The 13871-nt window shown below is 44.1% G+C and overlaps 1 protein-coding gene across 3 annotated transcripts in view; it reads left to right on the top strand.

The window, feature by feature from the left end:
- The first annotated feature begins 275 nt into the window (after positions 1-275).
- The window catches only part of LYPD6 (LY6/PLAUR domain containing 6), an 83418-nt gene continuing 69822 nt past the window's right edge, over positions 276-13871 (top strand). The window contains exon 1 of one of the 3 annotated variants that reach the window (XM_033946362.1): positions 276-563. The gene's annotated coding sequence lies outside the window, so the exon portion shown is untranslated. Of the gene's footprint in view, positions 564-728; positions 928-13871 lie in introns of those variants that run through there. The other 2 variants (XM_033946360.1, XM_033946361.1) reach the window with 2 other exon arrangements.

The following is a 13871-nucleotide window of genomic DNA, read 5'->3' as shown; positions in this document are numbered from 1 at the left end:
AGCACATAAGAACAAGTATTAACACTTGCCAAGTACATTAAATTGTAGAGAAGAATGTATGATTAGCGTTTCATCAAATTTTAATAAACTTGGAAACTTGAGTCACGTGCTCTGGTCAGCTCTGCCCCTCCCCCCTTGCTAAACTTTTTTTTCTTTTTCAGCAGAAGACTCCACGGAGCCTCTGTCTTGCATTTTTTAGCTTGATTCTGAGCTTTTCTCTCCGTCAGCCACATCTACGGACAAGACAATCTGTGCGCAGCTCCATAACCAGACCTCAGCCATCGCCGCTTCTTAAACACGTTGAGGTATTTTGGACAAGCTGGGATTGCGTCGAAACGACGCGCAGAGTGCCGCAGTTACGTCACAGCAAGTAAGCGTTTGGACAGCTGCCAGGCGGCTCCATCGGAACACGCCCCCTCAGCCCTGATTGGGCGAGGCCGGGCAGGGCGTGGCTGTGAGAGAATTCGGGGAGTGAGCGCGAGCTCCGGGCTCTGCAGCCGACGCGGAGCGACCGCACGGGCCAGCGCGGTGCGCCGGGGACTCCGAGCTCGCGCGATTTCCCGGTAAGTGGAGCGCACGGCTCGAACTCTCTCCCCCTCACCCTCGTTAAAGAAACGTGGTTTGGCGGAGGTTGCGGGCTGATGGCTGCCGTCTGTTCCGCAGTCCGAGTCTGCGGCACTGCCTTGCATTGAAAAGGTGACAGTTGTTTGGTGCAAAACACTGTGAGCGTATCAAAGAAACGAGGCAGCGGAATTGTGCATCTGAAATGCACGTTGCTTTACTTTTCGTTGTACCTAAAGTGTAAAAATACGCAACTTGCTAGGCAATCAACTGTTGCAACGGAGCCCCAGACACGGAAAGGAGTCTGCAGACTTCTTGGGAAGAAAAGTGTTCCAGGCATGAGACGATTTCCAGAAGCCAGGCTCGGTATTGTAAATTTTATAGGCTCAGATTAAACAAATGGGTCTGGTTTATGAAAAGCAGACACAATTCTCATTCAGGAAACGTACTTTAGACAGCAAAACAGTTAGGAATTTGGATTTTATTCCTAGAAATAAATAAGTGACCTGTTTCGCAATTTTTTTGTAATAAAAATTTAATGGCAACAATAAGAAAACCATGACAGTTTCTTTGTTGGCCTGTTTTTCTGGGCATCCTGTTCTTGGAAGTTGTTTACTTGCATAATGTGTGTCCACAAGGTGACATTTTGGCTCCAACAGCATTTTAGACTTTAGGTATCATAACTTCGTTTTATTTCGGAATAACAAAGGCTGTGGTTTCTAATCTGTGGAGTTCAGCAATGTGCCAGTACTTACTTCAGTGAAGGATATTTCTGCTTGACATAGCCAAATATCCCATTCAGTTAAGTGCGTAATAAAAGGCCACCAGCTCTCCAGAAATTAGACTTTATTGGGTTTATCCATTTTGCCTCATTGAGCAAAGTTTTCACTGGTGAAGATGTCAGATATAGTATCTTCCTTACTATTTTCTAATGATGCAGTTTATGAATATTGCCCGGCATATATGCACAGTTATACAAGCCATAGAACATGATGTGTGAAGACAATAATAAACCTCTTATGTTGAGTTTCCTTCCTGATGCAATATCATAGACCCAGCCTTCTTCAATTTCTCTCATTCAAGGATTCTCTTGTTGCTGTTTCTGTTTCCTTCACCCCCCCCCTATATCTAGCACCCCTGTGAAGTATTACCTGCTGTTGCTGTTTGAGTCTATGCTTCTTTGAGCCTGTTACCATGACCTTGTTTTGGAATCCTATTGTCTTCACACTTGCCCCTGATTTTACCCCAGTTGAGATTCTCCCTGCACAGTGAGATGTTTGGGAGTAGCATCTTATCAGCATAGACCAAGTGCTTTAGCAGTGAGCTGCACTGCGGTGCTCCAGCACTTTGGGTGTAGCACTGCTTTTATATTGTTGGATGCTGAGATTAGGAGAGCAGTAGCGTTGCAATACGTTATTTTCCACCCAAAGCAGTCAATAAATATGAGAAACGACAGGGCTCTGTCAGAATTTTCATTTGTGCTGTAGCATTTTCCCCCAAACTGCCGAGAGCAGTAATATTCGACCTGCATCAAGCAGATGCAAGTAAATACTCTCAGTCTACCTGTTGTACAATCTGTTTTGAGATACGGTGGAATAAAGTCTGAAATAGTTTTGCCTAGCGCTGTTGGACAGTTGTGCTTTTCCAAAACTGGCTCTGTGTGGGTAGGATAAGTCTAAGGGCTCCTTTTACGAAGGTGAGTTAGGGCCTTAACGCGCGGAATAGCACGCACTAGATTGCCCCGTGCGCTAGACGCTACCGCAGTCTAATCTTCTGCGTGCGCTAAAAACGGTAGCACACCTTCATAAAAAGAGCCCTAAATGTCATACAGAATGCTCAGGTCTGTCAGGGCATTTGTTGGAAAAATACCCATGTGATATGGTATTTATCATCTGAGAGGTAAAAGCAATCCATTGTGGTTGATATCAATAGCTAATTTACTTGTGTTTATCTCTGAATTTACTGAGGTGGCTCCTTCAGGTGCTGACAAAGTCAAATTAGTATTTGTGTACTAGGATCATCAGAAAAGTTTAACTATAACTAGTAATAGATGGGCGTATGCTCCTGCTTATTTCACAGCATAATGTTATTGTTTATTTAACGTGATTCTTTTTCTATGCTTCATTTCAGTTTAGTTCTGTCTTCGTAGCAAGTGGCTTGTGTGTAGAGAGGGTTATTTTTTTGCATGTGTTTAAGAAAAATTAGAATGCACGGCAGCTGTTGAGTTGGGAAATTGCTAGCCTTTCAGTGGTGGGACCAGAATGTCTTAAAATATCTGAAATGTGAAGGTCTAGCTTTTTACGTGATAGGTCACCTTGGGTTTGTACATGGGGACAAGGGGCATGGTTTTACATTTATTTATTTAGATTTTTATCCCGTCCTCCCAGTAGCTTAGAACGGCCTACAAGCAAACATTCACAGTTGAGTACTTTTGGACAATACAAAGACTATACAATTGTATAAATACAAGGACTATACGGCAATTTAAGTACAGGTTAAGATTGGACTATACAGCAATTTAAGTAGGGGATCAGAATGGAGAAGAGAGGGTAGAAGGTAGGGGAAGTTGGGGGGGGGGGGGTGGTGAGGGCTAGATTGCAATTGTAATTTTAGTTGAAGAGGAGGGTCTTTACCGCTTTCCGGAAGGTCATCAATGAGTTCTGTAATCTGATTTGTGGGGGGAGTTGGTTCCAGAGTTGGGGGATGAAGTGGCTGTAGGAGTGTTTGCGGGTGGTTTCTGACAGGAGGGACCTTCCTGGGGGGATGCATAGGTGTTTCTCCATTTCCGAGCGGAGGGGGCGGGTGGGGGTGTACAGGGTTAGCTTGGATTCTAGGTAGGCAGGGGTGGTGGTGTAAATTCTTTTACGTGCTATTGATTACAATACAATCTCCAGAACACTTGGATACTGGTTGTTTTAAGAATGATATATGGTATAAATTAATATCTGGATTTTTGAATAAAAAAACAAAGACTGGTCTTCGTGACATTTGGAGCATTGAGATAAAGCATCAAATTACTGCGTCTCAATGGCCACGAATTTGGACTTGGAGGATGAGATGTACGGTGTCTGCATCTATGAGACAAACTTGGGTTTTCTTATTACATAGAGCATTTTGGACCCCAGTTCATTTACAGAAGTTAGATAAGTCAAAGTCTAATAGATGCTGGCACTGTCATCTAGAAATAGGGACATATTCTATTGTCCATTGATACTTAGATTTCGGAGATCCATTTGGGGTCAAGTGAATAATTTATTGGACAATCCAGTGGAACTAACGTACGATACTGTGTTATTTGCACATTTATGATAACATAGAGCCAAATATCTTTTAGTAATAATAAACTTTTATTTATTATGACAGGGGTTGCCATACAGCAGATTATGAAGAATTGGAAAAATTGGGATCAGCTGAATTATAATTTTTGGTGGAATTCTTTATGCCACATTTTTAAAATGGAACGTGTGATAGCCATACAACAGGGGCATTTTAAGAAAATTAAGGATGTTTGGGAGCCATTAACAAAATTTTGTAAAGAATGAATATTACTTTTTCCCTTTGAACATACACGTCCAAGTTGGGGGTGGGTGGGGATACTTTATGTTTTCTTATGGTTAAGGATAATTGTTGGGTAATTGGGGGGAGGATTATTTGATATGAATTAGTCTTAGATAGAATATTAAGTGATGTTAAAGTGTAAAATGTTTCTATGTTATATTGCACTTATTTAAAGTTTTAAAAATGAATAAAAAATTTTTTTTAAAAAAGGAAATTGAAAGACATTTTCTTTAGCTGAATGTTTGGAAATGTGCTGAAAGTTAGAGAAGGTAGTGGCAATGAAAATTAAGATGCATACTGGTAATGCAAATCATACCGGAATAGAATACATGGAATAGATACAAGGGGCTGCTGAAAAGTTCTCGGCCCAACCAATGAAGTTGAGACACTCTCCATAGAGGGCTATTCACTTAATCCAGTGATTCACCACTTTTTTTCATTCTGTATTTTACCGACAGAACAAAAAAATGGAAAATCACTGGACTAATCCCCCCTTTTTTTTTCAGAACTGTAGTGTAGCTTTTAGCGCCGGCCAGGGTGGTAAAACTGTGACGTTCATAGAATTCCTATGAGCGTTGGAGCCATTACTGCCATGGCTGGCGCTAAAAACCACGTTATGATTTTGTAAAAGGAAGGGTAAGTGTTTAGCCTTTGATGGAAATCGCTAGCTTTGTCGTTTGGGTCGAGAACTTTTCAGTGGCCCCTCATACAGGGAAAGGGAACAATATTAACAAAAGAGGGAGATATTGGCAAAGACTATGGTGACCGCAGCAGACCGGAGCACCTGGATAGGTCATGATCAGAACTACCACAAAAGGCGGTCAAACAGGGCAGGAGCCCCCCCTCTGCACAAAGACCTGGTGGGGTACCATGCTGCCTTTAATGAATCGCGCTGAGCGGCACCTATTTTGGAGGCGCCCAGTAAATAGGCCGGCCCTAGGGCGCAACTAAAAGTTAGGCGCCTATGTGAGCTCTTAAGCACGCTTAATAGCAGCGATTCTGCAACAAGGCGCCTAACACGTAGCCACGCCTAACGTGCATAGCCCCTATTTTTTTGAAGGCCGCCTAAATTTTTAGAGGCGCCTTATTGCAGAATCGCTCTTTCTTGATAGGCGCCTAGGTTTCAATTATTGCTGATTAAAAAGCTTAATTGAGCTTGTTAATCAATTTAGATATGCGCCTCCGAAATAGAAACATAGAAAAAGACGGCAGATAAGGGCCGCAGCCCACCTAGTCTGCCCACCCTATTTAACTCTGTGTAGAGATCCCACTGACGATCCCATTTCTTCTTAAAATCAGGCACGCTGCTTGCTTCGATCACCTGAAGTGGAAGTTTATTCCAGCGACCAACCACTCTTTCGGTGAAAAAGTATTTCCTGGTGTCGCCGTGCAATTTACCGCCCCTGATTTTCCATGGATGTCCTCTTGTCGCCGTCAGACCTTTGAAAAAGAAGATATCTTCTTCTACCTCGATACGGCCCGTGAGGTATTTGAACGTCTCGATCATATCTCCCCTCTCTCTGCGTTCCTCGAGTGAGTATAGGCGTAATTTATCCAGCCGTTCCTCGTACGGGAGATCCTTGAGTCCCATGACCATCCTGGTGGCCATTCGCTGTACTGACTCAAGCCTCAGTACATCCTTGCGGTAATGAGGCCTACAGAATTGTACGCAGTACGCCAGATGGGGCCTCACCATGGATCTATACAACGGCATAATGACTTCAGGCTTAAGGCTGACGAAACTCCTACGTATATATCCTATGATCTGCCTAGCCTAACATTAGGCACTGGTTACAGAATTTAAGCTTTACTGTTAGTGCCCTTATATTAGTGTTTGTGATACACATATGTATCTCTTTTGTTTTTGATGACAAGTACAAGTGTGTTTGGTAGGTAAATATTGATGACATGAATTCTTGTTCATGGTTGCAGATAGAATTCAGCTGTTTTTAATCGCAAGGATAATCTGTTGCACTTCCAGCCAAATGCGTTTGTCTTTGTTATCCCAGGACAAGCAGGCAGCATATTCTCGACACGTGGGTGACGTCATCCACGGAGCCCCAACGCGGACAGCTTTTCAAGCAAACTTGATTGAAGATTCAAGTCTGCTATGCTGCACCACGCATGTGCATGCCTTCCCACTCCACTAGAGGGCGCATCCCCACCTCATGGTCCTCAGTTCTAAAGTTTCCGCGGAGCCAGAAGCCCTGTTCTTGTGTTTCTCCGTGTGAAGTGCCTTCTAGCACCGCGGCTTTGTTCTTTTCATCGGAGTCGCTGTGCGGTTGTTTGTTTGTTTTATTCCTGCTTTCAAAAAAAAAGAAAGAAGATTTTTCATCGATCGGCATCCGGATGACACCTGTTAAGGTAAGTAACTGTGCTTTAAGGTCTGGTTGCAGGACATATCTGTTGTTGTATGGGAAACACACAGCACTCCAGTCCACTGCAAGGGGGAAAATATTTGATAGTGGGTAATATGAAGGGAGAATGACGTATTCATACTAACCTTAGCAAAGACTGATTCAGAGAAGTTTTATTGCACCCAATGGTAACGGCTTAGGGTCTGATCTATAAAAGGGTTTTCTCCAAGTGAGCATAAAGGGGCAGAACATTTTGAAAATCAAGCCCTTCGTGTTAGTAGAAATGCAGTTCATATGTCATTTAGAAAATCATTCTGCTTCTGTTGAATAAAGTGTCTGATCAAAGTCTCCAGCGCCATTTGATGTAATGTAATGTAATTTATTTCTTATATACCGCTACATCCGTTAGGTTCTAAGCGGTTTGAAGAAAGTGTACATTAAGATTATAAATGAGAAGTAAGAAGGTACTTAAAAAATTCCCTTACTGTCCCGAAGGCTCACAATCTAACTAAAGTACCTGGAAATTAATAAAGAAGAGAAAATAAAGATGGTTGAAAAAAGAAAAATTCTATATGAACTTATAGGATGGAAATTAAACTGACAGTGAAGAACTGTATAAAAAATACATATGGAATGCAGTTAGAGAGGGTAGGTTACAATCTATTTATGGTATTTGTTTAATTGGAAGGTGTTAAGGTGGGTAATTTGGGGGAAGTTTATCTGAAGGTAGGTGAATCTTCTGGAGGTAAAAGAGGAAGGGTTAAGATATTTGATGTGCTTGATAAGACAACCTAAAGAAATAACAAAATTTGTATGTACTATTGTGATTTTTTTTATATATATATGTCTCTTGTGACTTGCTCTCACATTTCTTTAGTGTTGTGGATCCAAGGAAAACAAGAAACTGGAAGACAAATGAAACCTCTTGAGACTAGGGGGGCAAAACTTCTGGTTTCAAGTCCTTGATTCTTTGGGCACTTAAAAGTAGGCACCTAATAAAGGCCTAGTTCCTGGATGGGCTATTACCAAAGGTCTGGAAGGAGAGGTAGTCTTCTGCTGCTTCTTGCTAGTGCAGGAAAATGGCTAGAAGGGAAAGAAAAGGAAAACAAGCCAACAAAATATCTCTTACATATACAAATGCAACGATATATAATCCAAAATGGACATACAGGCAAAAAAAGCAAGAACACACACAAAAAAACCCCCCAGAACCCAACAGGAATCCAAACTGTACATTGAAAAAGGCAGAAAGCCCTAAAAGATTACAAGAAAAGAAACAAGATTAGAAAGCAAAAATAGTTTATGTCCTGGTTCCTAAATGTCTTGACCGATACCCACATTTTCCCCTCCCCTTCAATGCAGCATTTTTACTCATGCTGCATTGAAGGAATTTAATACAAGAAAGAATTCTTTGTAGGTGATGTAAATTACAGTATTTGATTAGGGGGGAAGGGAATGGAATCAAGGAGGGGGGTGTAGAATGGAATGGATTAGCACATATGGAAATTTAATTTGGAGGTATGATATAAATATGTTTGGAAATATTATTATTGTGAATCTAATTGTAATGAATATCTCTTTGTATTATTGTATTGTATTTTTACTTGATTCCTTCAATAAAATTGTTATAAATTAAAGTAAAAGTTATGCATTTTAAAATTGAAAATGGTTATTGTTGCTTATCAATATGTAAGAATGTGTAGATGTATTCAGGTAAGCTTTTTAAATCAAGAGCTGTATATATATATTGTACAAGGTATTTGATTATATAAAAAAGGAGTGGAAAGGGTGGGGGATAATAGCATATTATTTCTACTATTGATGATTATTACCGTATTTTCGCGGATATAACGCGCACCGTTGTAAAACGCGCACAGGGGTATAGCGCGCATAAATCACGAAGATATGTAAAAAAACTTTTCTATACCGCGCTCAGGCATATAACGCGCATGCTGCCCGACTCTCCTCTGGCCACCCCGACTCTCCTTTCGCTCTTCCCGACTCTCCTCTGGCCACCCCGACTCTCCTTTCGCCCTCCCCGACTCTCCTCTGGTTGCCCCGACTCACCCTGACTTTCGGTGCACTGCCCCGCCTCTCCGTGCGCTGTCCCGACTCTCGTTCACCTGCCCTGACTTTCCGTGCACTGCCCCGCCTCTCCGTGCGCTGTCCCGACTCTCGTTCACCTGCCCTGACTTTCCGTGCACTGCCCCGCCTCTCCGTGCGCTGTCCCGACTCTCGTTCACCTGCCTTGACTTTCGGTGCACTGCCCCGCCTCTCCGTGCCTGTCCCCCTTGAAGTCCTGTCCCCCCTTGAAGGTCTGCCTGTCCCCCCTTGAAGTCCTGTCCCCCTTGAAGGTCTGCCTGTCCCCCTTGAAGATCTGCCTGTCCCCCCTTGAAGTCCTGTCCCCATCCTGAAAGCCTGATGCCCCCCCTCGACGTCCGATTCTTCTCCCCCCTCGGCAGGACCACTCGCACCCCCACCCCGAAGGACCGCAGACTCCCCGACAATATTGGGCCAGGAGGGAGCCCAAACCCTCCTGGCCACGGCGACCCCCTAACCCCACCCCGCACTACATTACGGGCAGGAGGGATCCCAGGCCCTCCTGCCCTCGACGCAAACCCCCCTCCCCCCCAGCCGACCCGCGACCCCCCTGGCCGACCCCCACGACCCCCCCCACCCCCCTTCCCCGTACCTTTGGAAGTTGGCCGGACAGACGGGAGCCAAACCCGCCTGTCCGGCAGGCAGCCAACGAAGGGATGAGGCCGGATTGGCCCATCCGTCCTAAAGCTCCGCCTACTGGTGGGGCCTAAGGCGCGTGGGCCAATCAGAATAGGCCCTGGAGCCTTAGGTCCCACCTGGGGGCGCGGCCTGAGGCACATGGGCCAAACCCGAGCATGTGTCTCAGGCCGCGCCCCCAGGTGGGACCTAAGGCTCCAGGGCCTATTCTGATTGGCCCACGCGACTTAGGCCCCACCAGTAGGCGGAGCTTTAGGACGGATGGGCCAATCCGGCCTCATTCCTTCGTTGGCTGCCTGCCGGACAGGCGGGTTTGGCTCCCGTCTGTCCGGCCAACTTCCAAAGGTACGGGGAAGGGGGGTGGGGGGGTCGTGGGGGTCGGCCAGGGGGGTCGCGGGTCGGCTGGGGGGGAGGGGGGTTTGCGTCGAGGGCAGGAGGGCCTGGGATCCCTCCTGCCCGTAATGTAGTGCGGGGTGGGGTTAGGGGGTCGCCGTGGCCAGGAGGGTTTGGGCTCCCTCCTGGCCCGATATTGTTGGGGAGTCGGCGGTCCTTCGGGGTGAGGGTGCGAGTGGTCCTGCCGGGGGGGGGATGGATCGGACGTCGGGGAGTCGGCCGGGCAAGAGGGCTTGGGCTCCCTCTTGCTCCGATCGTGGATGCGGGTGCGGGTGGGAGCGCGTGCGAGCGGTCGTTCGGGGTGGGGGTGCGAGCGGTCCTGCTGGGGGGGTGAATCGGGCGTCGGGCGGGGTGGGAACTGTTTAAAAACTTTTGTATACCGCGCTCAGGCATATAACGCGCGAGGGGTATGCGCGGTACGTAAAAACCACGTATAACGCGCGCGTTATATCCGCGAAAATACGGTAAGTGATATATTTATGGATAATTTGTTTTAACATATTGATACACTTTTATTGTAAGTTTGAAAATGAATAAAGAATTATATATAAAAAAAAAGAGCTGTAAGATGCCTGAAGCTGGACAGGATGTGATCATTTAAAAACTCACGAGTGGGGTAGAACAGTTAAATAGGAAATGATTGTTTAACAAAATACAAGGAAGTGGACACTTCATGAAAGGAACAATTAGCAGATTAAAAGCAAATCACAGAAAGTATTTTTTTTTTCCACAGGGTGCATAGTTGAGTTGTAGAATCTGTTGCAGAGGATGTGATAAAGAAGACTACTAATTAATATATGAGGGGCTGCTGAAAAGTTCTCAGCCCAACCAACAAAGTTGGGGCAGTCTCCATCGAGGGCTATACACTTAGGGCTCCTTTTATCAAGCCGCGCTAGCGGGGTTGACGCGCGTGACTTTTTATCATGTGTTAACCCCCGCGCTGGCCAAACACTACAGCCTGCTCAAGAGGAGGCGGTAGTGGCTAGCGCATCCCGCAGTTTAGCGTGCGCTATTACGCACATTACACCACTAGCGTGGCTTGATAAAAGGAGCCCTTAGACAAGTGATTTTTTTTTTTTCCACTTTTTTCTTTCCATCAGAAAAATACGGACCAAAAAAGTGGAAAATCGCTGGATTAAGTGTATAGCCCTCGATGAAGACTGCCCTAACCCCCTTGTTGGAGAAGTTTTAACAAGTTCCTGAAGGGAAAGTCCATAAAACTCTGTTACCAGATGGACTTGGGAGAGACATTGCTCATTCCTGGAAACAAACAATGAGAAACAGATCTGCTTTTGGAGTTCTGTTGGGTATGTGTGACCTGTTGTAGACAGGCTGCTGGGCTTGATGGATCTTGGTCTTATGTTCTGAGAATGCAGCCATGAATCTTGTCACATTAATTTACATTTCTGTTAATCTGTATAAATGTAACATTTGTGTAAAGAAAGTACTGGCAGAATAAGAACAGCTGCAGTATTCTGTCTTAGTGAGAAGTAAACTATCAGAGGTATCTGTGCTGTGCAGGATTATTATGCAATGTGACTTTCAAAAGAGAGGATTATAACGGATTCTCGGCACTTCATGCTTTTAAAATGAACCAAGAGTTCTGCTCTTTCAAGACACAGTAAACTAGTCTACAATAAGTTGAAGATTTAACAGAAAATATGACATTGTTCATTCTCTGAAAAAAAAAAAAAAAAAAAAGCATGCATCCCTATCATTATCTCTCTCCTGGCTTAACAAGTGCTAAATTTAATATTCTGATCCCCTTAACCCTTTCAGGACCAAGGGACATATTTGTCCCATAACTTTAAAATCCTATAAATTTTGATTGGGATAGTCTACAGTTCTAAATTTGATATGTACGGATTCCATAGGATACTGCCTTTATGTAAACAAACTGGTTCCGACATTCATTCATTAGCGTCGTTGCCAGATTGACGAGAAGATTCACTTGCCACACTGTCCATAAGCCAGAAGTGTGATTTTTTTTTTTTTTTTTTAAATGATATTTCACAAAAAAAAATCAATTTTTTGGCATCTGCAAGCCCTTTTTACCATAAAAATGTCGTCAAAACCACAAAAATTGGCCTACGATCCTTATGGTCCTGAAAGGGTTAAGCAATGTCAGATCCCAGAGAATAGGGGGGTTGAGAGATGTCAGAGGTTCCAAGTTTGGAGTCGGAAGGAGCAGATGGGCCCTGGTTCTATAAACTGTGCCTAGCAAGAACTATGTCGTGAAGAAGCGCCGGCTTTCTCCTGATGCAGCAGCCATGTCCGTGAAAAAAAGGACCTTGTCGAGATTGTGATTTTCTTCCCTTTAACATGAGTGGATTGCCAAATACATCTCTGTTAAATCTGTGTTCTTCAACTTTTTGACACCTATGGACCGGCGGAAATAAAATAATTATTTTGTGGACCGGCACTGGGCTAAGTTGTGCCCATCTCCACCCAATCTCCGCTCCAGACCCCACCCTCATAATAGTACTAATTGTAACACCATTTTCTCCATTCATTTTTCATATATACACACAATATAATTGTATTAACAACACATAATGGTTAACCACAAAATTAAAATACACAAAACACACTATATGCTTTTTAACATTCATTCCTACCAGAAAACAGATACCCCATGCAAATGCAGGACCAAAAACTAAAAGTACTAATATTTACAAACAAACCCTAAGATGTAAGACTATGCAAGCAGTACAACCCCAGAGGAAAAGAAACAAATGCATTTCTTCCTGAACAGACAAATCAATCACTAAATAAAAAAAATAAAAGCATTTCTCCTACCGTTGTTGTCTTTCTCCCGCCATGCTCTGCCTTGCCTTCTGGCCTGCCCCCCGGTGTTGTCTTTGGGCCGGTCCACTGTGCAATCAACGCGGTGTCTTCGGGCCGGCTCCCTGAGTGCTGCATTGCACAAAGCTGTGGGCAGCGTCCTGTGCCTCATCTGGAAGCCTTCCCTCTGACATTGCGACGTCAGAGAGAAGGGTTCAGGCACAGGACACGCGTAGGAGCCTTTTCTCACGGCTTTGTGCACTGCAGCACTCGGGGAGCCGGCCCGAAGACGCCGCGTTGATCGCAGCGTGGACTAGCGGCTGAAGAATGCTGTCTTGGGCTCGATGGACATGCCGGCCCTGTGGACCGGCAGAAAATTTTTGCGGACTGGCACCGGTCCACGGACCGGCGGTTGAAGAACACTGTGTTAAATGATGCAGAGCCAAATGATTAAGAGGTGACTAGCTGGTGTCTGATTCGTCTATCTAAAGATAACTGTTGGGGGAAGTGTATTGCAATGGGTTATTCACAGCTACACATTTGTTTATTTCTCACCCGCCCTTATCCAGGGCGAGTTACATGTTAACATACAAAATAAAACATTTACATTTGTCATACAAAACACTTCAAGGACACACTATAACAAATTACATACTTACATATCAAATTAAATATAACATACACGTCACATCAACGACAAATATCATTTAAGGCCAAAACTGGCCAAACCCACACATACATCAAAATACAAGATGCCTTAATAACAGACATCATTAGACAATAACAGACATTTGTTAGGCTTTTGCGTGAGTGTCTGTAAGGGCCTGTTTTTCTACACATTTTTATTGGTCTGTTTTTTGTAGAACAGACTTTTCTCAGATGTAATTTTTTTTTAGTTTTTCTATGTTCTGTCTTTTCTGACCAGTTTTGGAGCCAATGATAATAAATTTGGGCTTTTAATGATTTCTGTGGAAGGTTTATTTGCCAATGAAAGAGAACTAGTCCATTTTTTTCATGGGAGCAATTGAATTCTGACTGAGTTTGCACACATACGGACTTCTGAGGCTTTTTCCTCCATTGTTTGCATGGTGGTTTTGATCTCCTGTTTTGTGATTTTACCTCTTATCTTCATTAGTCTCTGAACTGCTATGAGCATCGGGAGCAGCGCGGAGCATTCAGCGTGGCTCCCTGCACTAATAACCGCTATCGCAGTTTAGTAAAAAGGGGGGAAGGGGGTTAATTGGCAAAATACCCTTAATAGACTCAGTGGTCATGGTAACTAGTAGGCAATAATGACTTGACTATCAGCGGGGCACACCTCCATCCTGCCTCTGTTTCGCCTACATGCCGCCCATGCTAACCTGGGTGATTTTATCATGATACCTGGTTTTAATGCATTAATGACTGTCATGTGGTCAAATCCATACTAGCTACTTAATGCAGCTTAGTGAAAGGGCCCCTTATCTCCTTGATTGTGTAACT

This window comes from Geotrypetes seraphini, chromosome 5, assembly GCF_902459505.1.
Source record: "Geotrypetes seraphini chromosome 5, aGeoSer1.1, whole genome shotgun sequence".
Taxonomy (NCBI): domain Eukaryota; kingdom Metazoa; phylum Chordata; class Amphibia; order Gymnophiona; family Dermophiidae; genus Geotrypetes; species Geotrypetes seraphini.
The sequence above is the reverse complement of the archived record's forward strand: the minus strand, read 5'-3'. Positions and strand labels throughout refer to the sequence as shown.